Source organism: Palaemon carinicauda, chromosome 33, assembly GCF_036898095.1.
Source record: "Palaemon carinicauda isolate YSFRI2023 chromosome 33, ASM3689809v2, whole genome shotgun sequence".
Classification (NCBI taxonomy): Eukaryota; Metazoa; Arthropoda; class Malacostraca; order Decapoda; family Palaemonidae; genus Palaemon; species Palaemon carinicauda.
In genome coordinates, this window is record NC_090757.1 from 30,310,007 (window position 1) to 30,335,722 (window position 25,716).

Sequence of the window (25,716 nt, forward strand, 5' to 3'; positions counted from 1 at the left end):
GGATAATTCTGTACATGTGCTTTGGAAAATTTGAGAAGGACCTAGTGATTGGATGTTATCTTTTCTTTATTTCGGGGACGAAGGGTGGGTGGAGCTAGCTGGGAGAGTTGTCTCGCGGGTGTGTTGGTGTGCATCTGAGACTTGCCTGAAAACCCCTGATTTGCCTCTTGACATTTTTATCTAGTTGAAAACTCTGACGCCCTCAGGCAAATAGTCCCATGCTTCCCAAATCTTTTGGAATCTTCTGGAAGTAGCTAGGATTAATATACAATAAGGCAACACCAAGGTTAGAGACACAGATAGAGAGAGAGATTACTAGACTTAAGATTGTCATCTCCTCACCACTTTCACTCTCGCACGCAACCCAGTGTATTGTTTTTAAAAGTGTTCAGAATGTATAGTGTGTCCTCTCCTAAGTGACTCTGTGCCCCAAAGCAAATCGTGAGTCAAAAAGATACATAAGACAAAACGGTGATTTTGAATTCATTGTATTAGGGTGAGTGTTGGCATTGTGTAAAGTTCTTATAATATTATACACACACACACATATATATATATAATATATATATATATATATATATATATATATATATATATATATATATATATATATATAATATATATATATATATATATATATATATATATATATATATATATATGGGTATATATAAATACCCTTATATATATATATATGTTATATATACTGTTACATATACATATGCATATACTGTATATATATATATATATATATATATATATATATATATATATATATATATATATATATATATATATATATATATATATATATATATTTGTGTGTGTGTATATCATCTCCTCCCGCATCAATTGACACAAAGAGCCTTGGTTAGATTTTGCTAGTAGTCTCTATCTTGAGCTTTAAAATTGATACTTCTCCATTCCTTATCTCCTACATCATGCTTTATGGTCCTCAGCCATGTAGGCCCAGGGTCTTCCAACTCTTTTAGTGCCTTGTGGATCCCACTTGAAACTTTTGTGAACTAATCTCTCCTGGGGAGTGTGAAGAGCATACATAAACCATGTCCATCTACCCCACACCATGATCTCATCCACATATGGCTCTCGAATAATATCTCAAGGAGTTTCATTTCTAATTCTGTCATGCCATTTAACTCCCAATATCCTTCTGAGGGCTTTGTTCTCAAATCTACAAAGTCTGTTGGATATTGTTTCAATGTTATACAACGATTCATGTCCATACAGTAACACCAGTCTCACTGAACTGATATATAGCCTGATTTTTATTTGTATTTTCAGGCGATTTGATTCCCAAATTTTACCTAAACTAGCCATTGTCTGATTTGCTTTTTTTAATCTTTTATTAAACTCGAATTCTAAATATCTTATATTAGAGATCATAGTTCCTAAACATTTAAATGATTCCACCTCATTAATCCTTCCTCCATCCAATGATATTTCATCTTCCAATGAGTGATTGGTTTCCGGTGAGAGTGGGGCTGAGACAGGGATGTGTGATGTCGCTGTGGTTGTTTAACTTGTATGTTGATGGAGTGGTGAGAGAGGTGAATGCTCGAGTGCTTGGACGAGGATTAAAACTGGTAGACGAGAATGACCATGAATGGGAGGTAAATCAGTTGTTGTTTGCGAATGATACTGTACTGGTTGCAGACACAGAAGAGAAGCTTGGCCGATTAGTGACAGAATTTGGAAGGGTGTGTGAGAGAAGGAAGTTGAGAGTAAATGTGGGTAAGAGTAAGGTTATGAGATGTACGAGAAGGGAAGGTGGTGCAAGGTTGAATGTCGTGTTGAATGGAGAGTTACTTGAGGAGGTGGATCATTTTAAGTACTTGGGGTCTGTTGTTGCAGCAAATGGTGGAGTGGAAGCAGATGTACGTCAGAGAGTGAAAGAAGGTTGCAAAGTGTTGGGGGCAGTTAAGGGAGTAGTAAAAAATAGAGGGTTGGGAATGAATGTAAAGAGAGTTCTATATGAGAAAGTGATTGTACCAACTGTGATGTATGGATCGGAGTTGTGGGGAATGAAAGTGACAGAGAGACAGAAATTGAATGTGTTTGAGATGAAGTGTCTAAGGAGTGTGGCTGGTGTATCTCGAGTAGATAGGGTTAGGAACGAAGTGGAGAGGGTGAGAACCGGTGTAAAAAATGAGTTAGCAGTTAGAGTGGATATGAATGAGTTGAGGTGGTTTGGCCATGTTAAGAGAATGGTAAATGGCTGTCTGCTAAAGAAGGTGATGAATGCAAGAGTTGATGGGAGAAGTACAAGAGGAAGGCCAAGGTTTGGGTGGATGGATGGAGTGAAGAAAGCTCTGGGTGATAGGAGGATAGATGTGAGAGAGGCAAGAGAGCGTGCTAGAAATAGGAATGAATGGCGAGCGATTGTGACGCAGTTCCGGTAGGCCCTGCTGCTTCCTCCGGTGCGTTAGATGACCACGGAGGTAGCAGCAGCAGGGGATTCAGCATTATGAAGCTTCATCTGTGGTGGATAATGGGGGAGGGTGGGCTGTGGCACCCTAGCAGTACCAGCTGAACTCGGTTGAGTCCCTTGTCAGGCTGGGAGGTACGTAGAGAGTAGAGGTCCCCTTTTTGTTTTGTTTCATTTGTTGATGTCGGCTACCCCCCAAAATTGGGGGAAGTGCCTTGGTATATGTATGTATGTATTGCATACTCCGTTCTCAACATCTCTGTCTTTCTTCTATTTATCTTGAACCCAATCTCGTGATATTTCATGCATTCTGATAAGCAAGCTTTGCAAGTCCTGTGGTCTTCTGCTAATACAGACAGCATCGTCAGCATACTTTAGGTCAGATAATTTCCTGTTACAAATCCAGTCCAATCCTTCTCCATCATCCCCAACAGCTCTTTGCATTACAAAATCCTTGAGGAGGATAAACAACATAGGTGACCAAACATTCCTTGGAGTACTCCACCCTTCACTGGAAATTAGTTTGATAGGACATTAACTTTGCATTTGCTATGCTCATGAACATCATTAAATTTACATATTTGAGAAGAATTCCATAAAAACGCAGAACTCTCCATAAAACAGGCCGGTGCACACTATGAAAGGCTTTTTCATAGTTCACAAATATCATCAAAAGTGAATTTCTATATTCTAAACATTGCTGTACATGTCTCAAAACTAAAATTTGGTCAATACAACTTCTACTTTTTCTAAATCCTGCTATTTCATCTCTAAGGTTTTTAGCAATCTTTCTCTCTAGTCTCTTTAAAATGAGCATACTATATATTTTCAAGAAAATTGATATAAGTGTGATGTCTATAATTATTGCAATCAGTCAGATCTCATTTCTTTTGCCATTTTCACCAGCACTCCTAGCTCCCATTCATCAGGCCTTGCCTCATCATCCCCCATACTACAAAATAATCTTGTAAGTAATCTAGGAGTCACTTCATTTTTTACCAACATTATCTCAGCTGTCATTTCCTTGTATATAAAGGCTTTCCATCTCTTGAGATTTTTAATGATAGCACCGACTTCAAACACACTGAATCCAATCATGGGTATATCAAGGTCTTCCTCAGCTTCAGGTATATTATCATTATTATTACTACTTGCTAAGCTACGACCCTAGTTGGAAAAGCAGGATTTTAGAAGCCCAGTGGCTCCAACAGGGAAAATAGCCCAGTGAGGAAAGGAAACAAAGAAAAATAAAATATTTTAAGAACAGTAACAACATTACAATAAATATTTCATATATTAAAAACAACAAAATTAACAAAACAAGAGGAAGAGAAATAAGATAAAAGTGTGCCCGAGTGTACCCTCAAGCAAGAGAACTGTAACCCAAGACAGTGGAAGGCCATGGTACAGAGGCTATGGCACAATCAAAGACTAGAGAACAATGGTTTGATTTTGGAGTGTCCTTCTCCTACAAGACCTGCTTACCATAACTAAAGAGTCTCTGCTACTCTTACTAAGAGGAAAGTGGCTACTGAACTATGACATTGCAGTAATTAACCACTTGAGAGAAGTAGAATTGTTTGGTAATCTCAGTTTTGTCAGGTGCATGAGGACAGAGGAGAATATGTAAAGAATAGGGCAGACTATTCGGTGTATGTGTAGGCAAAGGGAAAAATTAACCATAACCAGAGAGAAGGATCCAATGTATTACTGTCTGGCCAGTCAAAGGACCTCACAAGTCTCTAGTGGTAGTATCTCAACGGTGGCTGGTGCCCTGGCCAACCAACTCCCTCCATATCTCCTATTCATGACCTCACTAAAGTGTTCCATTCAACGTTACCTTTTTTCATCTTCTGTTGTTATAACACATCCATCTCTTTTTTTGATGGGTATATACTCCTTCTTCTTTGCTCCCATAGAGATTACATCAATGATTCTGTGAGCAATTCTTACACCATAGCCACTCCTTGAATTCATGGCTTTGTCAGCTATAGCTATACATACATAACTATATATATATATATATATATATATATATATATATATATATATATATATATATATATATATATATATATATATATATATATATATTATATATATACATACATATATATATATATATATATATATATATATATATATATATATATATATATATATATATATATATATATACACACACACACATATATATATATATATATATATATATATATATATATATAAATATATATATATATATATATATATATATATATATATATATATATATATATATATATATATATATATATACATATGAAATTTATATATACACACACCAACACACACGCAGCATTCATTACTGAAAAACTTTATAAGGTATGGCCTCAAGATGATACTAAGAAAAAAAATTAAATATTGTAGTGTTAAAACTTACTCGAGTTTTAAAATTCTTAAGAAGATCGTCGATTTGCCGTTATGCTGAACTTCACCCGTTATTATCACCGCTGATAACTAATAGAAAATAAATTCATTAGAATTTCTACACTTCACAATGAGTAATGTATAAAATTATTAAATTTTCTACTTTACATTATTTATTAAATACTGTATGCAAGTAATCAACAGAAAAATTTATCTAAAAATATTTAACTTAAGAGAAAAACAATATTAAATTTACATACAATTATATTTTATTACCTCTTCTTTTTACATATGTCATTATAGTGCAAAATAAATTATTCTTAAACTCACTTTTTCCTCCAGTGTTGAAGAAAGATTCTTGAAATCTGGAGTATCAAAACTTTTTAACGAATCAGTATAATTTCTATTCGTGATTCTAAATTGGACTTCTAAAGCATTAGGAACTGGAAAAATAAGCATGGCATGAGTATTTCAAAATTAATAAACCAAATATGTAAAAGCTATTATACAATGCAAAAGCTCAAGTCACATACATTGTCTATATTATATAGTAATGTATATTACAAAAGATACAAATATTCATCATCTAAAGCTAACAACTCTTTTCTCATAAAAATATATCTTTAGTTATTTGTATATTAAAGAAATACATCATGAATACCATAATTATTCAATCCTTAAATACATAAAGTATCAATAAATAACAGTCCTCACTAATTTCATGACGCCAGAAAATGCAAAAACAAGAAAGCAGCATTCTATAATATTCAAAACTTTACTGGTTTTTTATCAAAAAGAAATATAAAAGTTGTAAAAAATATATACTTTTATAGGCCATAAAAAACTATACAATTTTATATGTATGATAAAGCATGCTTATTTCACCCCATTTAATCTATTCTTTCTGCTAATGAATTTAAAAACAAATGACTACAAACAAAAGGTACAAAATAATTGCTTAAAAAAAACTTCAATGACCTCTAAAAATGTTTTACTAACACAACTTCCCCAGGATCTTGAATCCTTGGCTAGAAGTGGCAAAGTTGAACGTAGACTAATATTTACTTCTGGAAAAAAAAATGAAAAAATGCATGAATTTACTTACTATACACGTCCTCTCTAACATCATCTATTTTCCCTTGTGACCCACTTCCAATGCCAACATTTGTTCCATTGTTTGAGATGCCTGATGTACCAATATTTGCTGACATGCCGAGCATGCCTGCTGTCGGATGAAAGAGTTCAACAATTATCATCACAAGCAAATCTAGTTTTGTACATTCAGTGAAATCTGTTATAATTCAGCATAAGCCATGAAAGAATAATATAACATCAGTTTTAAGTCTTCTCACATTAGTAGTAAATTGTGATTTACACTTACATACGTATACACCACCAGTGATAACCAATGCTGTGAGAACCAACATGGCTGCACAAATCAGAGGGTACTTCCTGCCACCTTTATTGCCACTATTATTGGTCACTTCCAAGTTCTTCCCTCTGAAGAAGAAGTAATTGACATTTAAGAGAATTTCTTTACATGATTATCAAAATACCTCTCATTATATTTAGACCATCCAGTACTAAATAACAAAATTACATTATGTATGGAAAACACGTATAACGACAATCTAATCAAAATATTCAATTACTCATGCTATGAATAAAAGATAATACTTCATTATAAAATACTGTATCTATTGCAAGATGAAACCTAAAGATAAAATACATGTTGCAGTAGTAACACATGTAATGTCTGCAAAGTTTTATTAGAAAATATCTCAAGATTCTTATACATTTCATTAAACAAAATAAGGCTTAAAATATGTTAAATGTACTAAGATTCCATAATCCTAAAATGTAGCTTCGTAAAATATCAACTAACTTGTAACGAAATCAATCACATTAACACAGTCATCTCTTACACTTTACACAAAATTTTTCATATTTGAAAAATGGACATGAAATAATAACCAACACTGTACTGAAAATCTCTCAAGTACACAACTTTCAATTCAATATGCCTGATTTTTTTTTTCTTGTAACCATTTCCAAATGCCAAAACCTAGACTGTACACACACCTTTTGAAACCTCCACCTAAATGTAACCTTCATCAGCAGGTCTTTACTGCAGTATTTACCAGAAGTTACACGAATTATAATCCATGCCTTAGCATGTATTTGTTGACTAAAAATTTTACAGAAAATGATATTTCGAAGCTACTGTAGCGTGGTTACAGCTAATCATGAGTAAGTAGCAAATAAAAGATTGTTCCAGTGCAGAATTGCTATTATTACCCATGATTTCTGCAATTTAATTCTTTCCTTAAGCATATTAAACAGCAAATATGATTTCCTGCTTCCATTTCCTTATACATGAAAGTATGCAAATCAATAACTTTTAATTATAACTAAAGTTCACCATAGTTTATTTAGTGCCACAGTTTTGGTTGTCATAAAGCTTAGACTTACTAAATCTATTTTTCTTTTTAGTTTTAAATGCAAAATAAATGGCCCAGGCCTTTGAATCGATTTATATGTGCTTTAAAATTATACACAGTTCTCTCATCATACTGTGCTGCATTCAGTAAAAATTCTGAATTTTCATGATGTATAATAAATATCAATTGATGTAGATATCCAAGCTACCAGTGGTGTGGGAACTACAATATATGGGTGTGAAAAATTTCAGTGGTTATACACTATAATATACGTGAACAAACTTGCTTGCTCTACATAAGGATATAAGCTATAAAATACGGGAGAGTAAAATAATATTTTCATAATAAATTAAATTTTTTAACATACTTACCCAGTGGTTATATATATATAGCTTTAGTCTCTGACGTCCCCGGCAGGAATTCAAAACTCGCGGCAATTGCAGATTGAGTAGCCAGGTGTAACACCAGCGCCCTCTGTCGCGAGGTACAGAATCATTCCATGATTCCTCAGATTTTCCATGCCCATAGGCTGTCTCTCTAGAGGGGAGGAGGGAGGGAATCAAAATTTATATAACCCCCCGGCAAGTATGTTCAAAAATTTATTTTATTTTGAAAATATCATTTTTAAGCACAAGACTTACCTGGTGGTTATATAAATATAGCTGATTGACACCCTAGGTGGAGGGTTAGAGACAGCCAACATTGTTGGAATTTCACTCAAGAGTTAATAAACCTTAAGGGTTCGTACCTGATAAGGAAGCTGACTTCAATGAATACTTTCATTATGTCCGCTTTCCTTATGAGATCCAGCGATCCACCCAGGGGGCTGAAGACCTCTAGGAGCTGTCAAACTGGTGTAAATACCTCTATGTTGACAGGACCTCCTCCAATACCCTTGTTTCGGGTGCTCTCAAGGAACAAATTGACCACCTGACTAAAATCAATGATTGTGGAAGACAGATGCAATCTCCACAGACAACCATAAAAATACAAAAGTTCCAAGAGAAGAAAAGGATACTAGGATTATGGGAACGTAGTGATGGATCCTTCCCCCACTACTACACTCGCTGCTACGAATGGTCCCAGAGTGAAGCATTCCTCATAAAGAGTCTGGACACGTTTCAAAATAATGTGAACCGAACACAGATTTACTCCTCCAAAAGGTTGTGTCCTTAATGCTTTGCAACAATCTATTCTGCTTGAAGGCCACCGAAGTTGTTACAGCTGTAACTTCATGCGATTTGGCGTTTTAAAAACTTATGGTCTGCCTCACTGCAATGTGCATGAGCCTCTCTTATTAAGAGCCTGATGAAGAATGAAAGTGCATTCTTCGACATCTGTAACAAGGACTTCTAGAACGAACACCAACGAGCTTCCGACTTGCCTTGCAACTCTTCCGTACAGTCCAGATAGAACTTCGGGGTTCTTACTGTGCACAGGAGTCCCTCCAATTCCTCGCCAGTCACATCCGAAAGGTTCGGAATCTCAAAAGCCTTGTGCCAAGGTTGAGAAGAGCGTTCGTTCTTGGGGAGAAAGCCTAACTGCAATAAGCAGATAGCTTTGTTATCTCGACAAAACCAACGTTTTAGCTAAAAGCATGAATCCCACTGACTCTTTGAGCTGTCGCCAGACTGACCGAAAAAAAGGGTCTTCATCGTGAGGTCGTTAAATGAAGCTGAATGCAAGGGCTCAAACCTGTCACTCATAATGAACTTCAGGACAATATTCAGATTCCAAGCTGGTGAATCCTGGAGCTGTTGCTTTGATGTTTCAAACGATTTGAGAAGTTTCTATAGGTCTTTAACATTAGAAAGGTCCAAGTTTTTGTACCATGAATACAGTTGCTAACATACTCTTGTATCCTTTGATGGTAGAGGATGACAAAATTGCGTTTCCTTCGAAGATATAACTGGAAGTCAGCAATCTGAGTAATAGAGGTACTGGACGAGGAAAGAGAGTTGACTCTGCACCATTCTCTAAAAACCTCGTACTTGGATTAGTAAACCTTGATGGTAAAAGTCATCCTTGCCCTTGCAATAGATCTAGTTGCTTCCTTTGAAAAAACTTCTAGTTCTTGTGAGTTTTTCGATAATCTGAAGACAGTTAGATGAAGAGCTTGGAGATTTTGATGATACCTTTCCAAGTGGGGTTGTTTGAGTAGATCTACTCTTAATGAAAGACTTCTTGGAGTGTCTACCATCCATTCCAGTACCTCTGTGAACCACTCTTTGAGGGCCAAAAGAGGGCTACTAGAGTCAATCCGTCTTCTCGTGTGACACAAACTTTTGCATCACTTTGAAATGAATTTGAACGGTGGAAATGCGTACATGTCCAAGTCACGAGCTGTTTGACGCTCGACGTTGCGTTCTGCTTGATACTTGACGTCGCGTCCCATTAGATGCTCGATGTCACGTCTTGCTGAATGCTCGACGTCACGTCCTGCCGGACGCTCGACGTCACGTCCTGCAGGACGCTCGACGTCACATCCTGCAGGATGCTCGACGTCACGTCCTGCAGGACGCTCGACGTCACGTTAGCTGAACGCTCGACGTCACGTTAGGTGGACGTTCGACGTCACATTAGGTGGACGTTCGACGTCACGTCTGTCTGCTTGACTCCTTAGGTTAAGGTGGCTAAAACACGACATTTAACGAGGGAGTTGTAAAGACGTTCGTCAACAAGAACCTCTCGACTAGTAGCCTTACGATGCTTGGCGACCAGGTGTGAAGTAACCTGACGCTCAGGGTCCAGGCCTGCTACTCTCTTGATGTTCGCCGGTTGATAAACCTGCATGAGCAAAGAGAGAGTTTCTGTTGCATATCTTGCAGCATATTAAAATTAGGATCAACCTGTTGTGGTACAGGAGACGTCACGTCTACTACAAGCTCTCTTTCTACACCGTTTAAAGAACATGCAGAGCGTCCAGAGGACGATAACCCATCTGACGGTGGAGGAGGAGCATGAACCGATGTCATGAAAGGCTCAGACAGCTATCCTGCAACTGGGTGAGTTGGACGTTTCATGAGAGTTGCCGACATACTAAAAGGACGTTCGGTAGGAGAGCTTTCTTCGGTAGAATGAAAAAACGCTCAGGACTGCTCCAAAGACTACAACCAGAAGCTTGTGGTGTCATGATAAGATGCTGATTGACCGTGTCCACCTTCCTCTTCAGAGGACTGGAAGCTTGACGCCAGCCTCGTCTGGGTGCTGCGTCATCCGAAGATGACGAAAAAACTTTTACCTCACCTTTCCTATGATGAAGGTGAGAGTCCTGGGAAGCGTCAAAAGGTATACTGGAGGAGGCGTCTGCTTGGGAGCTGAAGCCTCTCGTTTCCTTTTGTCGTTCGACATTACTTCTCCCAAGCGTAGGAGAGCTTAGAAGAGGTCTATGGTCGACATTCCTTGGAAGAGATCTATGGTCAACATTCCTTGGAAGAGGTCTATGGTTAGAACGTTCGACATTCCTTCTCCCAGGGTTTAGGGAGCTTGGAAGAGGTCTATGGTTAGAAGAACGACAGGTCCTAGCAGACGCACCACCTATTTGAGGGGTGGTGCTTAGGCCGAAACAGAGAGCCCAAAACTGGATAACTTCCTCCTATACACGAACCTTCAGGAATTGCTTGAAGTTCGGATGGATGAGGATGTGGAAGTAAGAATCCAGAAGGTCTAAAGAGACTATCCAGTGGACCTTTCCTACTGCTGTAAGGACTGATTTCAATGTCTCCATAGAGAACTTTGACTTCTGAACGAAGGCGTTGAGAGCAGTTACATCCAGGCGCGGACAATAGCCTCCCTCTCCAAAAAGAGACACCTTTGATGTTGCATAGCCTGTCCCTTTGGCTCCTCTCTGTATTTGGCAGAGAGGTCTATCGGAGTAACTAATAAAGGAGGTTTCATTAGAAAAAAGATTTCGCATCCATCCTTTAGTAATAGCATTACCAAAGGTCTGCTCCTCTCCTCTCCCAGGCTCGCCAGAAGTAGTTAAGTCTGGCTCCTACTGTTGTCTGTGCGGTTTAGAGAAAAAGTATGCAGAAATTTTCTTGCTGATTTACACACCAAAACCTGCGTCTTTGACCAACTCTTGAGGGAGAAGAGAGGAAGAAAAAAGGGTGGTGCGTACCTCAATTCTGACTTCTGATTCAAAGTTATCCTGCCTCATTGCCTGCATTCCTTAAGAGACTCAGGCTGTAAAAGTGTCTGTGGGGCAGGCACAAGGTCCTCGATCTTAATGTGGCTAGACCTCCACCCTTGCTATCCTGGCATACCTGATAAGGAGGCTGGCTTCATGGGTTTTTATGCCTCATTTAACTGCATTCCTTGAGACTCAGCGATCCACCCAGGTGGGTGTAAAAGTCTCTGTGGGGATGCTACGAGGTCCTCGAACTTAACGTGGCTAGACCTCCACCCTTGCTATCCTGGCATAACTGATAAGGAAACTGGCTTCATAGGTTTTATGCCTCATTTACCTGCATTCCTTGAGAGACTTGGCGATCCACTCAGGGGGCTGTATAAGTCTCTGTGGGGCTTCCAAAATTTCCTCGACCTTAATGTGGCTAGACCTCCACCCTTGTTATCCTGGAATACTTGGATTGCATGCAGTCTCCCATCATCCTCAAAGCTCTACAGTATTAGATGATCGAGATAACACCATCTTAGTAAACAGACTCCTTTGATGCCTTCCTTAGCGAAAACTCTGAAGGCGGGACGAGGAGCAGCAGGCACAAAATAAATAGGAAACTCTTCAGAAAACTCTCATCAGTTTCTTGAAGTCAACTGAAGGAGCCTCTTCTAGGAGAATTCCTCTAAAACATAAATAGGGGAAAAAAGATCCTCAATCTCTTCCTCCTACAAGTCTCTAACCGAGGTAGAGATGTCTTGTTTCCTAGCAGTCAACTCCTTAAGGTCCTGAATACTCGCCTCAAGCTTTTAGGTGTTTAATTCTCGCCCTCCTACAGACACCAAGAGTTAGTTCAAGCAGGCCTTGGTCTGAGAAAATAATATCTTTCCAGTAAATATTTATTTCTGTATCTTTTAATATAGCGCCTGGCGTAACAATGCTCCAACGCTAGACGCTCATGGTCATTACGATCGGAACTAAGACGTTCGCGATCTCGACGTTTGGCTCAACTGGTGTAACCACGACGTCAGTGTCTTGATGCTCGACGTCACGTGTAACTGCTTGACGCTTGGCATCACGTCTAACTGCTTGATGCTCGGCGTCATGCTTGACACTCGAAGTCAAGTCCAACTGCTGGACGCTAGACGCCATGCAACTGCTTGACGTTCGGCGTCGCATAACTCTCAGAACAATGCCGTTCACGATTCAGAGGCTCGCGATCCAGACGCTCAGAGCTATGCTTGACACGCGACGTTACGTCCAACTGCTTCACGCTTGACATCACATAACTGCTTGACGCTCGGCATCATGTCTAACTGCTTAACAATCAACGTCAAGTCCAACTGCTAGAGACTTGACATTATGCAACTGCTTGACGCTCTGCGCCACGTGACTTTCGGAATAATGACGCTCGCGATTCAGACGCTCGGAACTATGCCGTTCGCGTCTAAAACGTTTGCTCATTGAACAAATGAGACAAAGAAGTTGCACTCAGTTACAAACATCGTGTCAACGTCTTACAGCAGCGTTAGTAGCTTGCTGTCCAAAGCTCTGACGCTCGGCGTTAGATAACACTTTTACCTCGCCTTACTCACGGCGAGATCGAGCGTTCTGCGAAGCGTCAACAGGAACGCTCGAGGGGACATCTGCTCGGGTGTTAACGCCTCTCGTTTCCTTTCACCGATCGACATTCTTTCTCCCAAGGGTTGGGGAGCTTGGAAGAGGTCTAAGGCTAGGATAACGACATGTCCGAGCAGACACACCCTCCACTGTACTGAATAAATTCACTGCACTAATTTAGCACGAAAACTTGCACTTTTAAACTCTTTCACATAAGACCATAAGTAGACCTGGCCGTTGTGAGAGATCTTACTATTCTGTCAAGGGCTTGAATGAGAATGCAATAGGTTTTCTGTGAATCCTATATAAATTGTAACAAAATCTTCTATATGAAATATTAAATGAACAGATATAGGAATAATGTATATATACATATATAAACAACCCTTTTTACTAAAGGGTTTCCAATAAAAGATGATTTGCCACACTTTACAATTGGAACATCTATATGTATTATACGATAAATATTAGTATTCCCAATATCGAAAAAGTAAACAACGATACAAAGAATGTTGGGACTATATCGATTGTCATGAATCCTACGTAGCGTAAAATTAACTGTATGCTAGTTTTATTTAATCTCTGAAATAGATTATCTAAAGAAAGTATACTAAAAGGACAAATATTTTCTCAAAACAACAGATTCCTTTTATCTTATACCAATATCGAAAAAGCAAACACCGACTCACAGAATTGTGGGAGTATATCGGTTGTCATGACTACTACGTAGCGTAAATTAAACTATACGCTAGTTTATTTAATCTTTGAAAATAAATTGAAGATTATCTAAAGAAAGTATACTAAAAGGACAAATATTTTCTTAAAATAACATATTCCTTTTAAATACTTTGGTTTGTAAGATAGTATTCACTTATTCTTTGTAGAAAAGGGAGGAAATTGCAAGTCATACTAAGTAGTCTACGTAGCTTACATCATATGACTGTGACGTCATAGAGTAGGCGGAGTGTTTACCTACCCCAATCATGTTTTTCGTTAGTTTCACAGTAGGTTGAAAAAACTTCTAATCCTACCTTTTAAGCAATGAACATAGCGATCAAATACCAAACAAAACAAAACCAAGCGAATGCCAATAACCAAATTAGTAGTACATCACCAAGATAACTGCCACAATTCAGGTTAATAACAAGTGAATATCCAATGATGTTGCCGGCATAAGCGGCAGAGAAAATCTGAGGAATCATGGAATGGTTCTGCACCTCGCGACAGAGGGCGCTGGTGTTACACCTGGTCACTTAATTTGCGATTGCCGCGAGTTTTGAATTACTGCCGGGACCTCAGAGACTAAAGCTATATCTATATAACCACCGGGTAAGTCTTGTGTTTAAAAAGGAGAATTTAAAGCATAGTTAGTTAGTAAGCCTTATATAGGTTATGTCACCAATCATATTAATCATTATGTAATGCAGAAAGTTTATAATATGCACAGTAACTCCTGTGAGGATGATCATCAACTAACCACAGCTATCTTAAGTTATTTCCCATGCCATGCAATACAAAATATAAATGTAAACCTTCCTCATGTTAAAGCCCACTGTTCCATGACAGACTAGATTTAAATTGATCATCTGACCAATAAATTGATATATAGTATATGTATTTTATACTAACATACTCCAATGATTTTCAAAGTGGTCAATTTACTCAAGTCAAACCTAAGTACAAAGGATAAAATTTCAGAAGAGCCCTATTTCCTTGGCTTTCTTGATTTACCTTTCTATCATTTCAATTCCTTCTTTTTCCATTTTCTTTATCCGGATGTTAACATCATCACCAGTAACATGATCACAGTAGGCCCACCTAGAGATTTTTGCGTCATACCTGAGGATTAATCAGGAGCACTGTAGAAATGGACATAAATTGGGAGAGATGGACAACAAAAAGGGGCAGCCATTGAAGTGAAGGAGAAACACTGAGAAAATGATGGACCTAATATATAAGTGCAGTAAAAAAGGGCATATAGGGCATGTCATAATTGGAAAATACTTACAAGACAACCATAACAGATAAGCTTATTGTTTGTTTAATATTTGCTGAGCAAACTACTGACATATATAAGTTTTCTACAATAAACATCAATAATGCAAGACATTTTATCAACAATATATAGCAAGTGATAAATGAGCTCAACACAAGATATCAAAATAGAAAAGACCTTTCAATAGGCCGTAAAAGCATAGCTGACAAAGCGATGGGTGTCTACTGGAACATAACATTCATCATAAGGGTCTGTAAAACGTGTTTTATGGTACCCGTTCAAACCAGACGCAGAATTAGCTGCTGCATTGATTGGCCCAAGTTTACTTGGAATAGGAACTGTTATGGGTGAGGTCTCCCACCAGTTCCCTCAACTATGAAAACTCCTTGTCTTGGATGAGGATTAGCGTCAGTTAGGATAAAAGACAAGGTGTGAGGGGCTACGATCTTCATACCTACTGACCTGCTGAAAATTGGATAGACTCTACACTTCTGGTACCACGCCTTCAAGGGGGAAAAACGTAGGCGGCGCAAATGAAAACAAATATACATACATACACACATATTTAAGATACAGGTTTATATCATAGAGCACATCATTAAAAACTACAAACACACACACACACTCTCTCTCTCTCTCTCTCTCTCTCTCTCTCTCTCTCTCTCTCTCTCTCTCTCTCTCTCTCTCTCTCTCTCTGGGTTCAGATGTGCTTCTTACATATTGTGTTAATATCTAATAACCTAGACAGGATGAAATTCAACTTGGTACTCTTAACTTTCTTATATCACTTCAACAATACACAATTGTTCAAAGATATTTCCACAATTTAGAAAATATTTTTTCCAGTAAAAAAAGACGTCTACAATAATACGAGAATTTTGTTGGTTATTTTATCCTCCAAGAAATTTATTCGTAATCTATAAAAAATTAAAAAAATTAAAATTTCAAATACTTAATTAAGTACTTTTTATACAAGTAATCAGTAAATTAAATATATTGAAAACTAAATTTTAAAATATTTCATTCAAGTTTGGGTAGTTTTCAAACTACCGTAAGTAAATGAATACAGTAATACCGAAAGCATGTCATTTTCAAATTACTTTATTTGAGTAGATTCTTTTTATTGAAGTGATAAATAAAATATTAATCTTTTGGAAAAGATAGCTTATAAATATCAACAATATAACCTTTTCAAATATTTTATATTGGCGATTAGGTACTTTTTAAACAATCACCATCTCATAAAAATGCAACATCCCAGTAAAAAAATTGTATCTGTTTAAACACACTTACCCGTTTTCATTGAAAAAAATAAATTATTTGCTTTCTTAAGATGTTCAATAAATCCCTAGATTTTAACCATCATAGCTGGAACACCATCAGTGCATAACTTATTATAATAAGGAAGTAAAGTTTAGTCCTCCTTTGTGACATTGCTTATTGGAGTTATTAAAATGTCTGTTCCTCTTGTCCTTGCGTTAAGGTTACCTAAGGGAAACTTTTTCATACAATCAAAACTCATCAGTGAAAGCACAAATAATCTTATGCCAAAAATCTGGAACCTGTTGACTCATCTAAACCTAACATAGATCACAGTCAAGAGATGGACACAATAGGAACTCTCTCGTCCATCATACGTTAAATCACTCACTCACTGTAACTAGAAGTGTTTCTTTGTCAGCTACATCAGCTGTTGTAGCTGACGAGGAAAAACTGCTCGTTGTATTAAGTTAGGATTCATTGAATTCAAGGAAAAACTGCTTCCATTCTCTGGAAGGTACATCACTGAACACAACTTTCCTATTGTCTGTGTGTACATATTTGTATGTGTGTACATACAGTAGAATGATTTCAAACAGACAATATTCACTGTCAAAGCAGAAATATACTACACATACTGGACATATATTAAAGGCTGTAGAAGGCCGCATTGTGAAATATTAAAAAAAAATCAAATTTATTATCAGTGGCTGCTAAGATCTCCCAATTGTCATGATCAATGTAAGAAGTCGAAACTTCATTGTCATCACAAAAGTAACTACAGTAAAAGATCTAACGAGTTTGATATATTCATGATGATGTGATTATATTTAGCACCAAGGAAATAACGTAAGAAGTACCAACCACCTTGCTATAACCTTTGATTCTTTATACAAAAAGCATCCGTGAAATATATGAGGAAGACGGTTTTGAAATTTATCTAAAAGGTTATAAGTTGAACTGAGAATCTCTCTCTCTCTCTCTCTCTCTCTCTCTCTCTCTCTCTCTCTCTCTCTCTCTCTCGACTTTGTGTTACACACACACAAATATATATATATATATATATATATATATATATATATATATATATATATATATATATATATATATATATATATATATATATATATATATATATATATATATATGTATTTGGGATCGAGCCATATCGTCCTGAGGGAAGTTCCTTTAGCCAGCTTCCTACTTTACAACATTTCTGTGAGGGATATTACAAGAGAATTACCGTCAGGTATCGCAGGGTTCTAACCCCTGGAACAACTATCCTAAGATATCGTATATAATCAGGGACGTATCCGTAGAAAACCATAGATATCTGCACCCCCAACATATATAATCCAGTCTAGGAATCTAAGGAGGATAGGTGAGGAGCCGCTACATATAATCTCCCTTAATAGTACTACTCATCCCTGATAAACTTATTCTAATTTTCGCTGCTTCGCAGCTTACCTACATGTTTGTTTCTTCGTCAAGAGCGCCTTTTTTTTACTTTTTGGATTTGTTTCCTCGCATAATGGCCTTCCTTTAGTCGTCAAGTTGAGTAACCCCCTCTTTCACAGTTTGATTTAGATATGACTGCTTTTGATCACTTTGGAGAGTGTTTATTTGACTTTTTTTATGGCGATGAGGGAGCAGGGGCCTCTGAATCCAGCTAGCTTTTGGGAGCCATTTTGTGTGCATTTCTGCCCTTGTTATTTTAAGTTCACTTAGTTTTATTTCACTAGTGTTAAGTTAGTTAGCTTAATTTGGCGTTGCGATGCCTTGGACCCTGTTTTGTGTTTGCTTTTACTACGTTTTATGGTAGTTTAAGTTTTAGTTTTATGCGTGTTTGTCCCGGCTAACCTAGCTTGAAGAGTGGTGGTTTTGTCCGAGACGGGATCGCCGATAGCGATCAGGCCATTCTTACTGGTCTCGTTGGCAGCGGTCTTTTTACCCTTTCCTCGGTTACACTAGTTTACTGAGCCTATTATGTCTGCTGCCTTCGATTCTCTGTTTTTTTTTCGGCCTACTAGGCTTAGCCTAGCCCTCGTTGGCGAATCCGTTGGTCCTTCATGCTGCATTTGTTCACGATCTCCCATGCTAGGACTGTGCAGTCTTTTTGAGTTCCCTTTTTCGAAGAGCGAGTTCCTCTTGTCTGTGCGCAGACTTTCCTGTACTGCCGTTCTATCATAGCCTCTGGGATTTCTTGATTGACCTGCGGCATTGATCTTTTAGGCTTAGCCTAGCCCTTGGTGGCGATTGGATTAGCCCTCGTCGACGAATCCATTGGGTCACCATGCTACATACGTGCTTGATCTCCCATGGTTGGATTGTGCAGTTTTTTCGAGTTCCCCTTTGCGAAGGGTGATCTCTCCTTGTCTGCGTTCCGACTTGCCTGTTCTTCCGTTCCTTCATAGCCTCTGGAATTTCTCGATTTACCTGTGGCATCGACCTATTAGGCTTAGCCCTTCTTCTTTCGCTCGTGATCTCTCATGCTAGGAATGCGCAGTCATTTGGAACTCCCCTTTGCGAAGGGTGATGTCATTACGTCGGTGCGCCGACTTGCATGAACTACCGTTATTTTTTAGCCTCTGAGATTTCTCGATCGGATGCCGTCTCTGACAGCGTGGCGTTTATTTTGATGCATGGGTATAGTTTCTCCGTGTCGTCACCTCTCTTTTTTATCCTAGTCTTTCCGGGACAGACATTGCATGGAATTTATTATTATGTGACCTTCCATGGCCGTCGGTATGCTTCTCCCTGATTGGTGAGCTATCAGACTGACGACAGTGCTGATGTCTGCGGCTTTGCCGCCACCTTTTGGCACACTATCCAATTGTACCTGTACTGGCGATGCGTCGCTGCTTGCAGCAGTGCCTCCACTGGCGGCGCTGCCTTCAGCTATGGCATGGTTTTTTTTGCAGGAACCATTGCCGTTTGTCTCTGCCACCCTAGGCAACTTTGCCCCTACCGGTGTTTCCGTTACTGGCGGCGGGGCTAGTACTAGTCTGTGAGAGGGGTTGACTGTACCTGTGCCTTAAGTAACATAGGAGGCTGGCGGCGAGGATTTTACCCCCTAGAGATGTCGGTGCTTCCGGCAACTCTGGTATATTCAGCGTACATGCCTATGGCAACTCCTGAATAACGGTTATGTCACCACCTTTTGACACCCAAATAAAGAATTTTCCTTCGTCAAAATCTGTTTAATAGTACCCTTTCTGGGGATATGTCGCTGGTTACTGCTGTGCCGCCATTGCCGACACTGCCTATCTTTTAGCAAGGTGCTTTCTGCGGAAACCCTTGACCGTAATCTCCGCTGCCCTTGGGCACTACTGCCAATGACGGCATTGTCGTTACTGGGGGGGCGGGGGGTTTAGCTCTAGTCTATGGGTGCGGATATCGGTACCAGTGCATTTGGGCACATAAGATGTTGGCGGCAATGCTGTTCCCCCCGGGGTTGTTGGTACTTCTGGCAATGCTGGTACCTTTAGGACACATGCCTTTCTGCCATTTTTTATCTGAGACCGTCTTACATAACTAAGATGAGTTCTCTACTTACTGTAGGTGATTTCTACTACAGGTTAACATAAAAGCCTTACTCCCTTAACGTTTGAGGTTTCTTTATGTAGGTTGGGCCTGGGAACTCCTACGAAAGGGTTCTAGGCTCCTGCTTTGAAAAACCACTACACATGGTTATTGGTTTTCTACCAATTTGTCCATTTCTCTTTGAGGGTGTGAATTGAATAGATGGTTGGTAACTCTATAAGCTAGTTATCCCTCCCGAGTTTTTTATATAGAGGTTATAACCTTGCTTTCATAACCTGTGGGTTGCTTTAGACTCTTGCTCATTAATCGATGCATCGATTGCTTAATGATTAAGTTTACCTGTACCGGTGCCCTCTAATTGGCCATTTCTCTGCGGAGATATTGGAGCAACGGTACTTTCCAAGAGCATTTCCCCACCCCTTCTTCCCCCTTTTGGGCCTATAGCAACAGACCTTTAGGGGGATAATTTTTCCAATCTCGCGTTCTTTATAGGAGAATGGACATTTTGTCATTTATCTCCTTTTTTCTCACCAATGGCATTTACACACAATTTGGGGATTACTATTCCCTCAATTGTTTACATGGAGCGTTAATGATCCATTTCTTTTGGCTTTTGGTGTCTGCTAGAGGATGTAGTACTCAATTGAAACATTTTCTCCTTAAAGGCGGTGCCTATTCAGAGATACACTGTTTGAGTGCAGATTTGTGTCAGAGCTGTGAAACATCCCTGTGATCTCGATATTTGCTGCACACATGCGAAGTGTTGAGGGATGAAAGGCCCAGCATTGTACTGGGACCATCAAGATTGCAGTGATTGTAAGGATCTACTTCACTCCAGATGGGTCTTGGAGGATACCTACGATGACGACTGTATGGTCTTCCCGCGGTACCTTCGCACCTGGATAAAAGGATGAGGTAGTCTGATCTCATCAAGGATTCAGTGGTGTCTACCAATTCTGACTCCACTATGACATCGGTCTCCCGATCTATGGTTACGATTGCTTTTTCCGTGACGGGGGCTGTTCCTGTCTGTTTCGCCTCTCAACATCATCTGCTAAGGTCATGGAACCCCCCAGTTCCCGAGTACCATATGTACTACAATACATCTGGTACTTATGGCTAATAGGAAAGCCTTCATGGAGGGGAATTAGTAATACCAGGTGATGGTCTTCAAGGCCTCATGTGAAGAGATCCAGGCTTTGGAGAAGAAAGAGTTGCCTAGATATAAGGTTTGGCTCTCCTAGCTACCTTATTGCACGCAGCAATGATGACGGCAGTGGGAATCAATTTATAGATTGTCGCCTTTGGTAAGAGCTTGGCCTCCTTTGTGGCCCTGGACAAAGGGTCTTCCACTTTGATTCCAAGAGCTACATCAGTGGAGTTAGCCTTTTGTGAGGGTAAGCCTCTCCCAGCTTTGGAAGAGTGCACACCAGTCTCACATTTCTTACCACACGATTCCGTCCACTAGACCAATGTCCAGTTTACTTTTGCTGAGAGTAAACTGGATACGGATGCGGCCGGCCACCTTTCTTTTTTTTTTTTGAAAAGCTGCCCAGGATTCCTGAACACCTTCTTAAGTCTGAGTCATAGACCAGATAATGGTTGTCAATGTTGTTGTCTCTGTAGTGCTTTGTGGGAATGATGATCGGGCATTTTGCAAGTGCCTTCATCTTTCCTTGCTGGCGAAAACTCATGTTGACACCTTTATGCAAGACCTTTACGCTTCTTTTCAGGTCTGTCGAGCCTGTAGTTAGCATGTACTTGACACAGCTACCATCCGCCACGAGCTGAAATGTTTCTCACCTCTAGCATCTGGGGAAAAGACCTGTTTCCTTAGTGGAAAGTTACGGATAAGGCTGTCGCAGAGTTTAGAGCCTATTCCTGAAGTGGGGGATCTCATTGAAGAGGTAGTTCACCCCTGGAAAGGCCACAACCAAGAGGTCTCACAAACTGACTTACCATGGCAAGTCGTATTTCTTTCTTATGCCGCTATCCCTCAGAATGTCTACACTGTGCCCTTAAAAGTGGTGTCACAGTTCCCGGCCTTCCCCCCTAGGTATGAATAGGGGTTGTCTTCCGAGGCCGTCTTGACAGTGGAGGCAAGTCCAGAGATTGTGGACTTTGAAATAGCAGTGGAGATAGCGGTTCATGTCCTCAACGCAAAATAATGAAGGCCTCCGGTATGGGGACGGTTAGCCATGTTCAAGTGTTGTGGATTCTTAAGTCCTTGGACACAGAACGTCATTTTCAACAGTTTTGCTTGGAAGTAGTACCAATGGCCACCACAGTTCAGGAGATTCTTCCAGGAACATCTCCTTGTCTGGAACAGTATGTATAAGATCTCTTGAAGAAGGGAGTTATCTGCTGCGTGAGATCTATGAGATTTCAAGATCGTCTATTTTGTGTGCCAAAACGGTTTCGAGCTTACCTCAAACTATTCTCGGTCTGGCCTAAACCTGTTCGTTTGGTGGGACAGGTTCCGGATGTTGGCTATTTCGTAGATATGGACCTTACCATCCATAGAGGCTTTCACTGTCTCTATGGATTTTACTGACGTCTTTGTATTGTCGATTAGGTCGACACTTATCCCCCTACCTTGGATGCAGCCTGTGGAGAAGGGTCTATGTAATTAGAACTATGCCATTTGGGCTCAGCATAGCTCTGAGGGTTTTCACGAAGTTTACTGACGTAGTCGTACAACAACTGCAGTAGACAGGCGTTTAGGTAGAGGTGTACCTGGTTGACTGGCTAGTGTAAGTTCCCTTGGCACAGAGTGCTCGTAAGCAGCCAATTGAGTCCTTGGTTCCTCTAGTCTCTTATACTTCAGACCAACCTTAAGAAATCAGAACTGACTCCAGTTCAGGACTTCCCGCGGTTAAATATTTGTTGTGACTTTAAGTATCACTCCCGTTCTATTCCTCCCTCTATGGGAGAGGAAATAGACGTCAGTCAAGTCCCTGATCTAGTCGGGGATGATCATCAGGTGACGCTCAGAGGAGGTTCGAGGATCTTTAAGATTCACGAATTTTGTCCTCACTGTACGACTCAAAGAGGCAAACAGAGTTTGGGGAAGGAGAGCCTCCAACACTCTTCCTGACCATCAGATGAAGACCCCGGTTTTACTGTGGAAGCAACTTAGACCATGGTCCACTGCCATAAGTCTTTCACAGATGTTGCTGTTGCGCTTTCCTCCTCCAGTAGTGACACTTTGTTCGGACGCCTCGTTAGGGGGTTGGGTGGGTCATAACCCACCGAAGAAAGTGCAAAGCTGTTGGTCTCAGAAATTTTAACAATACCACATCAATATTCTGGAGTCCATGGCAGTCTTCTTGTCTCTCATGAACTTGTACCTGAAGGAGAACATTCATATCCACTTAAACCCTGTTAACAGAGTTATAGTCTATTGATTCAACAGACAAGAATCAAGGTCTCCTCAATTGAAAAACGCAATGATAATCGTCGTTACGTTGGATCAGAAGAAAGGTTGGCATTTGCCAACGTCTCTCCATCAGCGAGATCAAATCTCTGGCCTTCAAGTGGATCTGTTTGCAATGAGCTTCATCATATTTCCCTGCTAGGTAGCACTGAAAGTGGTTTAAGCAGCAGTGGGCATGGACATTAAAGTTCGTCAATGTCCCTGGATGGGAGTCGTTGGATGACGATTTGCCTGTTTCCACTGTTTAAGCTCCTCGTGAAGGTTTTGGACAGGTGTAGATCTTTCAACGGATGGTGACTCTGGTGGCTCCTTGGTAGCCAATGAGCATCTGGTTTCCTATGGTCACGGATTTGAATCCCAACTTGTGCCGTGACCAACTCGATTCTGTCTCAGGAAGGACAGCAGGGGATTGTTTATGCTTCATCATGGAGATCATACAATCCTCATCTCATGTTTGATTTCTCCCTATTCCTGGGAATGAAATTGAAAATTCAACGTGATAAGTGGGTATTTGTGGAAACTATGAGTCGTCTAACACCATGAATCAGTATGAAACGTCAAGGTCCAAATGGGTCAAATATGTCAAAGACATAAATCCAGGGTTGATTACTATGGATTTTTTTTTAAGTTTCAAGCTTACTTTGCATGTTTAAAGTCTAGCCTTCTCCACGATTTCGTCGTACACTTCGGCCCTCACTAGATCGATACTATGTGCCTTTGATGTAGAATTTTACTCGGATCTCTTCAACAAGGTTCCGAAAGTTTGTGCAAGGCAACAGTTGTTGGCTCCACTGAAACTTATCTCTTGGTCTTTGGACAAAGTTTTGCAATTCACTTCGGACATACAATCAAAAGGCTTCTATACTGATTACTACGTATTTTTGTTTAAGTTTCAAGCTTCCTTTGCATGTTTCAAGTCTAGCCTCCTACACGATTTCGTCGTACACTTCGGCCCACACTAGATCTATACTATGTGCCTTTGATGTAGAATTTTACTCGGATCTCTTCAACAAAGTTCCGAAGGTTTGTGCAAGGCAACAGCTGTTGGCTCCACTGAAGCCTATCTCTTGTTCTTTGGACAACGCTTTGCAATTCACTTCGGACATACAGTCAAAAGGCTTCTATTCTTGATCCCACTCAGAAAGTCATCATCTTAATTACGATGGCTTCCGGTGCTAGGGTTAGTGATATTGTAACGATTTCTAGAGATGAGAAATACATTGGATTTGTGGATAATGGCAAGGTTAATTTATACCCTGATCCTACTTTTCTGACTAAAAATGAACTTCCCTTTTCACCTTGGGGTCTATAGAAAATAGTTCCCCTTCAAGGTGATCCTTTCCTTTGTCTAATACACTGCCGAAAGTTTATTTGCCGAGAACAGTGCAGTTTAAGGGTAGTCTTTTGTTTCAAAATGATACAGTGGGGTCTGATTTGTCTCTAAACTAGTTACGAAATAAGATAACTTACTTTATATGAAGAGCAAACCCGGCTCCTAAGACATCGGGTCTCGGCCCTAAAGATGTGGCTTCCTTCTTGAACTCTTTCCAGTATATGTCCACTGAGGGACTGCAGACATATACTGGTCAGAAGTCCACTTGGGTTTTCTTCATGTATTAAATGAAGCAATTGGAGAAGACACGTTATTTTGTGGTGGTTGAGGGGGTGTTATCAACCCCGCGGTAACGACGTAGCCCACAATGCATCCTAGGGCACTCCTTCAGCTCGTTATTAGCAATGAGTAAACATAAGTTTTTGCTTCAAGGAATAAAGGAAAAATGCACTTCATCATTCCATCTCAGGTTCCCAGGTGTCTTTACAATGCTTTGTGTTCCTTCAGTGCTACAGCCTAACTGTCTAAATGTCGTTAAGCTATATCCCATTTGGTTTGGGTGATTAACCCATTGTTTGGTACAAACGTGATCATGTGTCTCTTGATCAGATTTACCTTGTCATAGGTTTCCTATGGTTCCTTATGTCATGTATTTGCTAACTTATGCTACCTTATGTATGGGTAGGGACGGGATGAATTTATTTTGTACAAAAATTTTCCATGTGAGGTTAATGATGGTTACTTGCTAACCTTGGCACTGTTTATCGAGTAAAAGGCTTTGAATTGTCTCAAGACTTTTACTTTTATGCCCTACAATTATACTTATAATTACTGTAGTGGCTTTATCATTAGTGTGCCTTCTCATTATTATCCTTTCTATGCATTATTGGATTTAATCTCAAGGCGAGTTTTGGTTACATACGCCTCACCTTTGATGCCTCCTTTAGTTTCGGCCTCCTTAGAGCTCCCGACACTAGCATCAGGTGTTTTTCCAATTGCAGAGGACGATCCCTTGGGTCTTTATTGCCTCCTTGTCGGACCATCATGCTTGTCAATTCTGCCTCCAAAGGTTCTGGAATATATAGTTGCAAGTGACACCTATTCCTTGACGTAGT

At 39.6% G+C, this 25,716-nt stretch overlaps 2 pseudogenes; one reads left to right on the forward strand and one right to left on the reverse strand.

Moving 5' to 3' along the window:
• The window catches only part of LOC137626007 (uncharacterized), a 45,296-nt pseudogene extending 24,358 nt beyond the window's left edge, over nt 1-20,938 (reverse strand).
• LOC137625913 (uncharacterized) overlaps nt 1-25,716 on the forward strand; it is a 455,952-nt pseudogene that overhangs the window by 328,064 nt on the left and 102,172 nt on the right.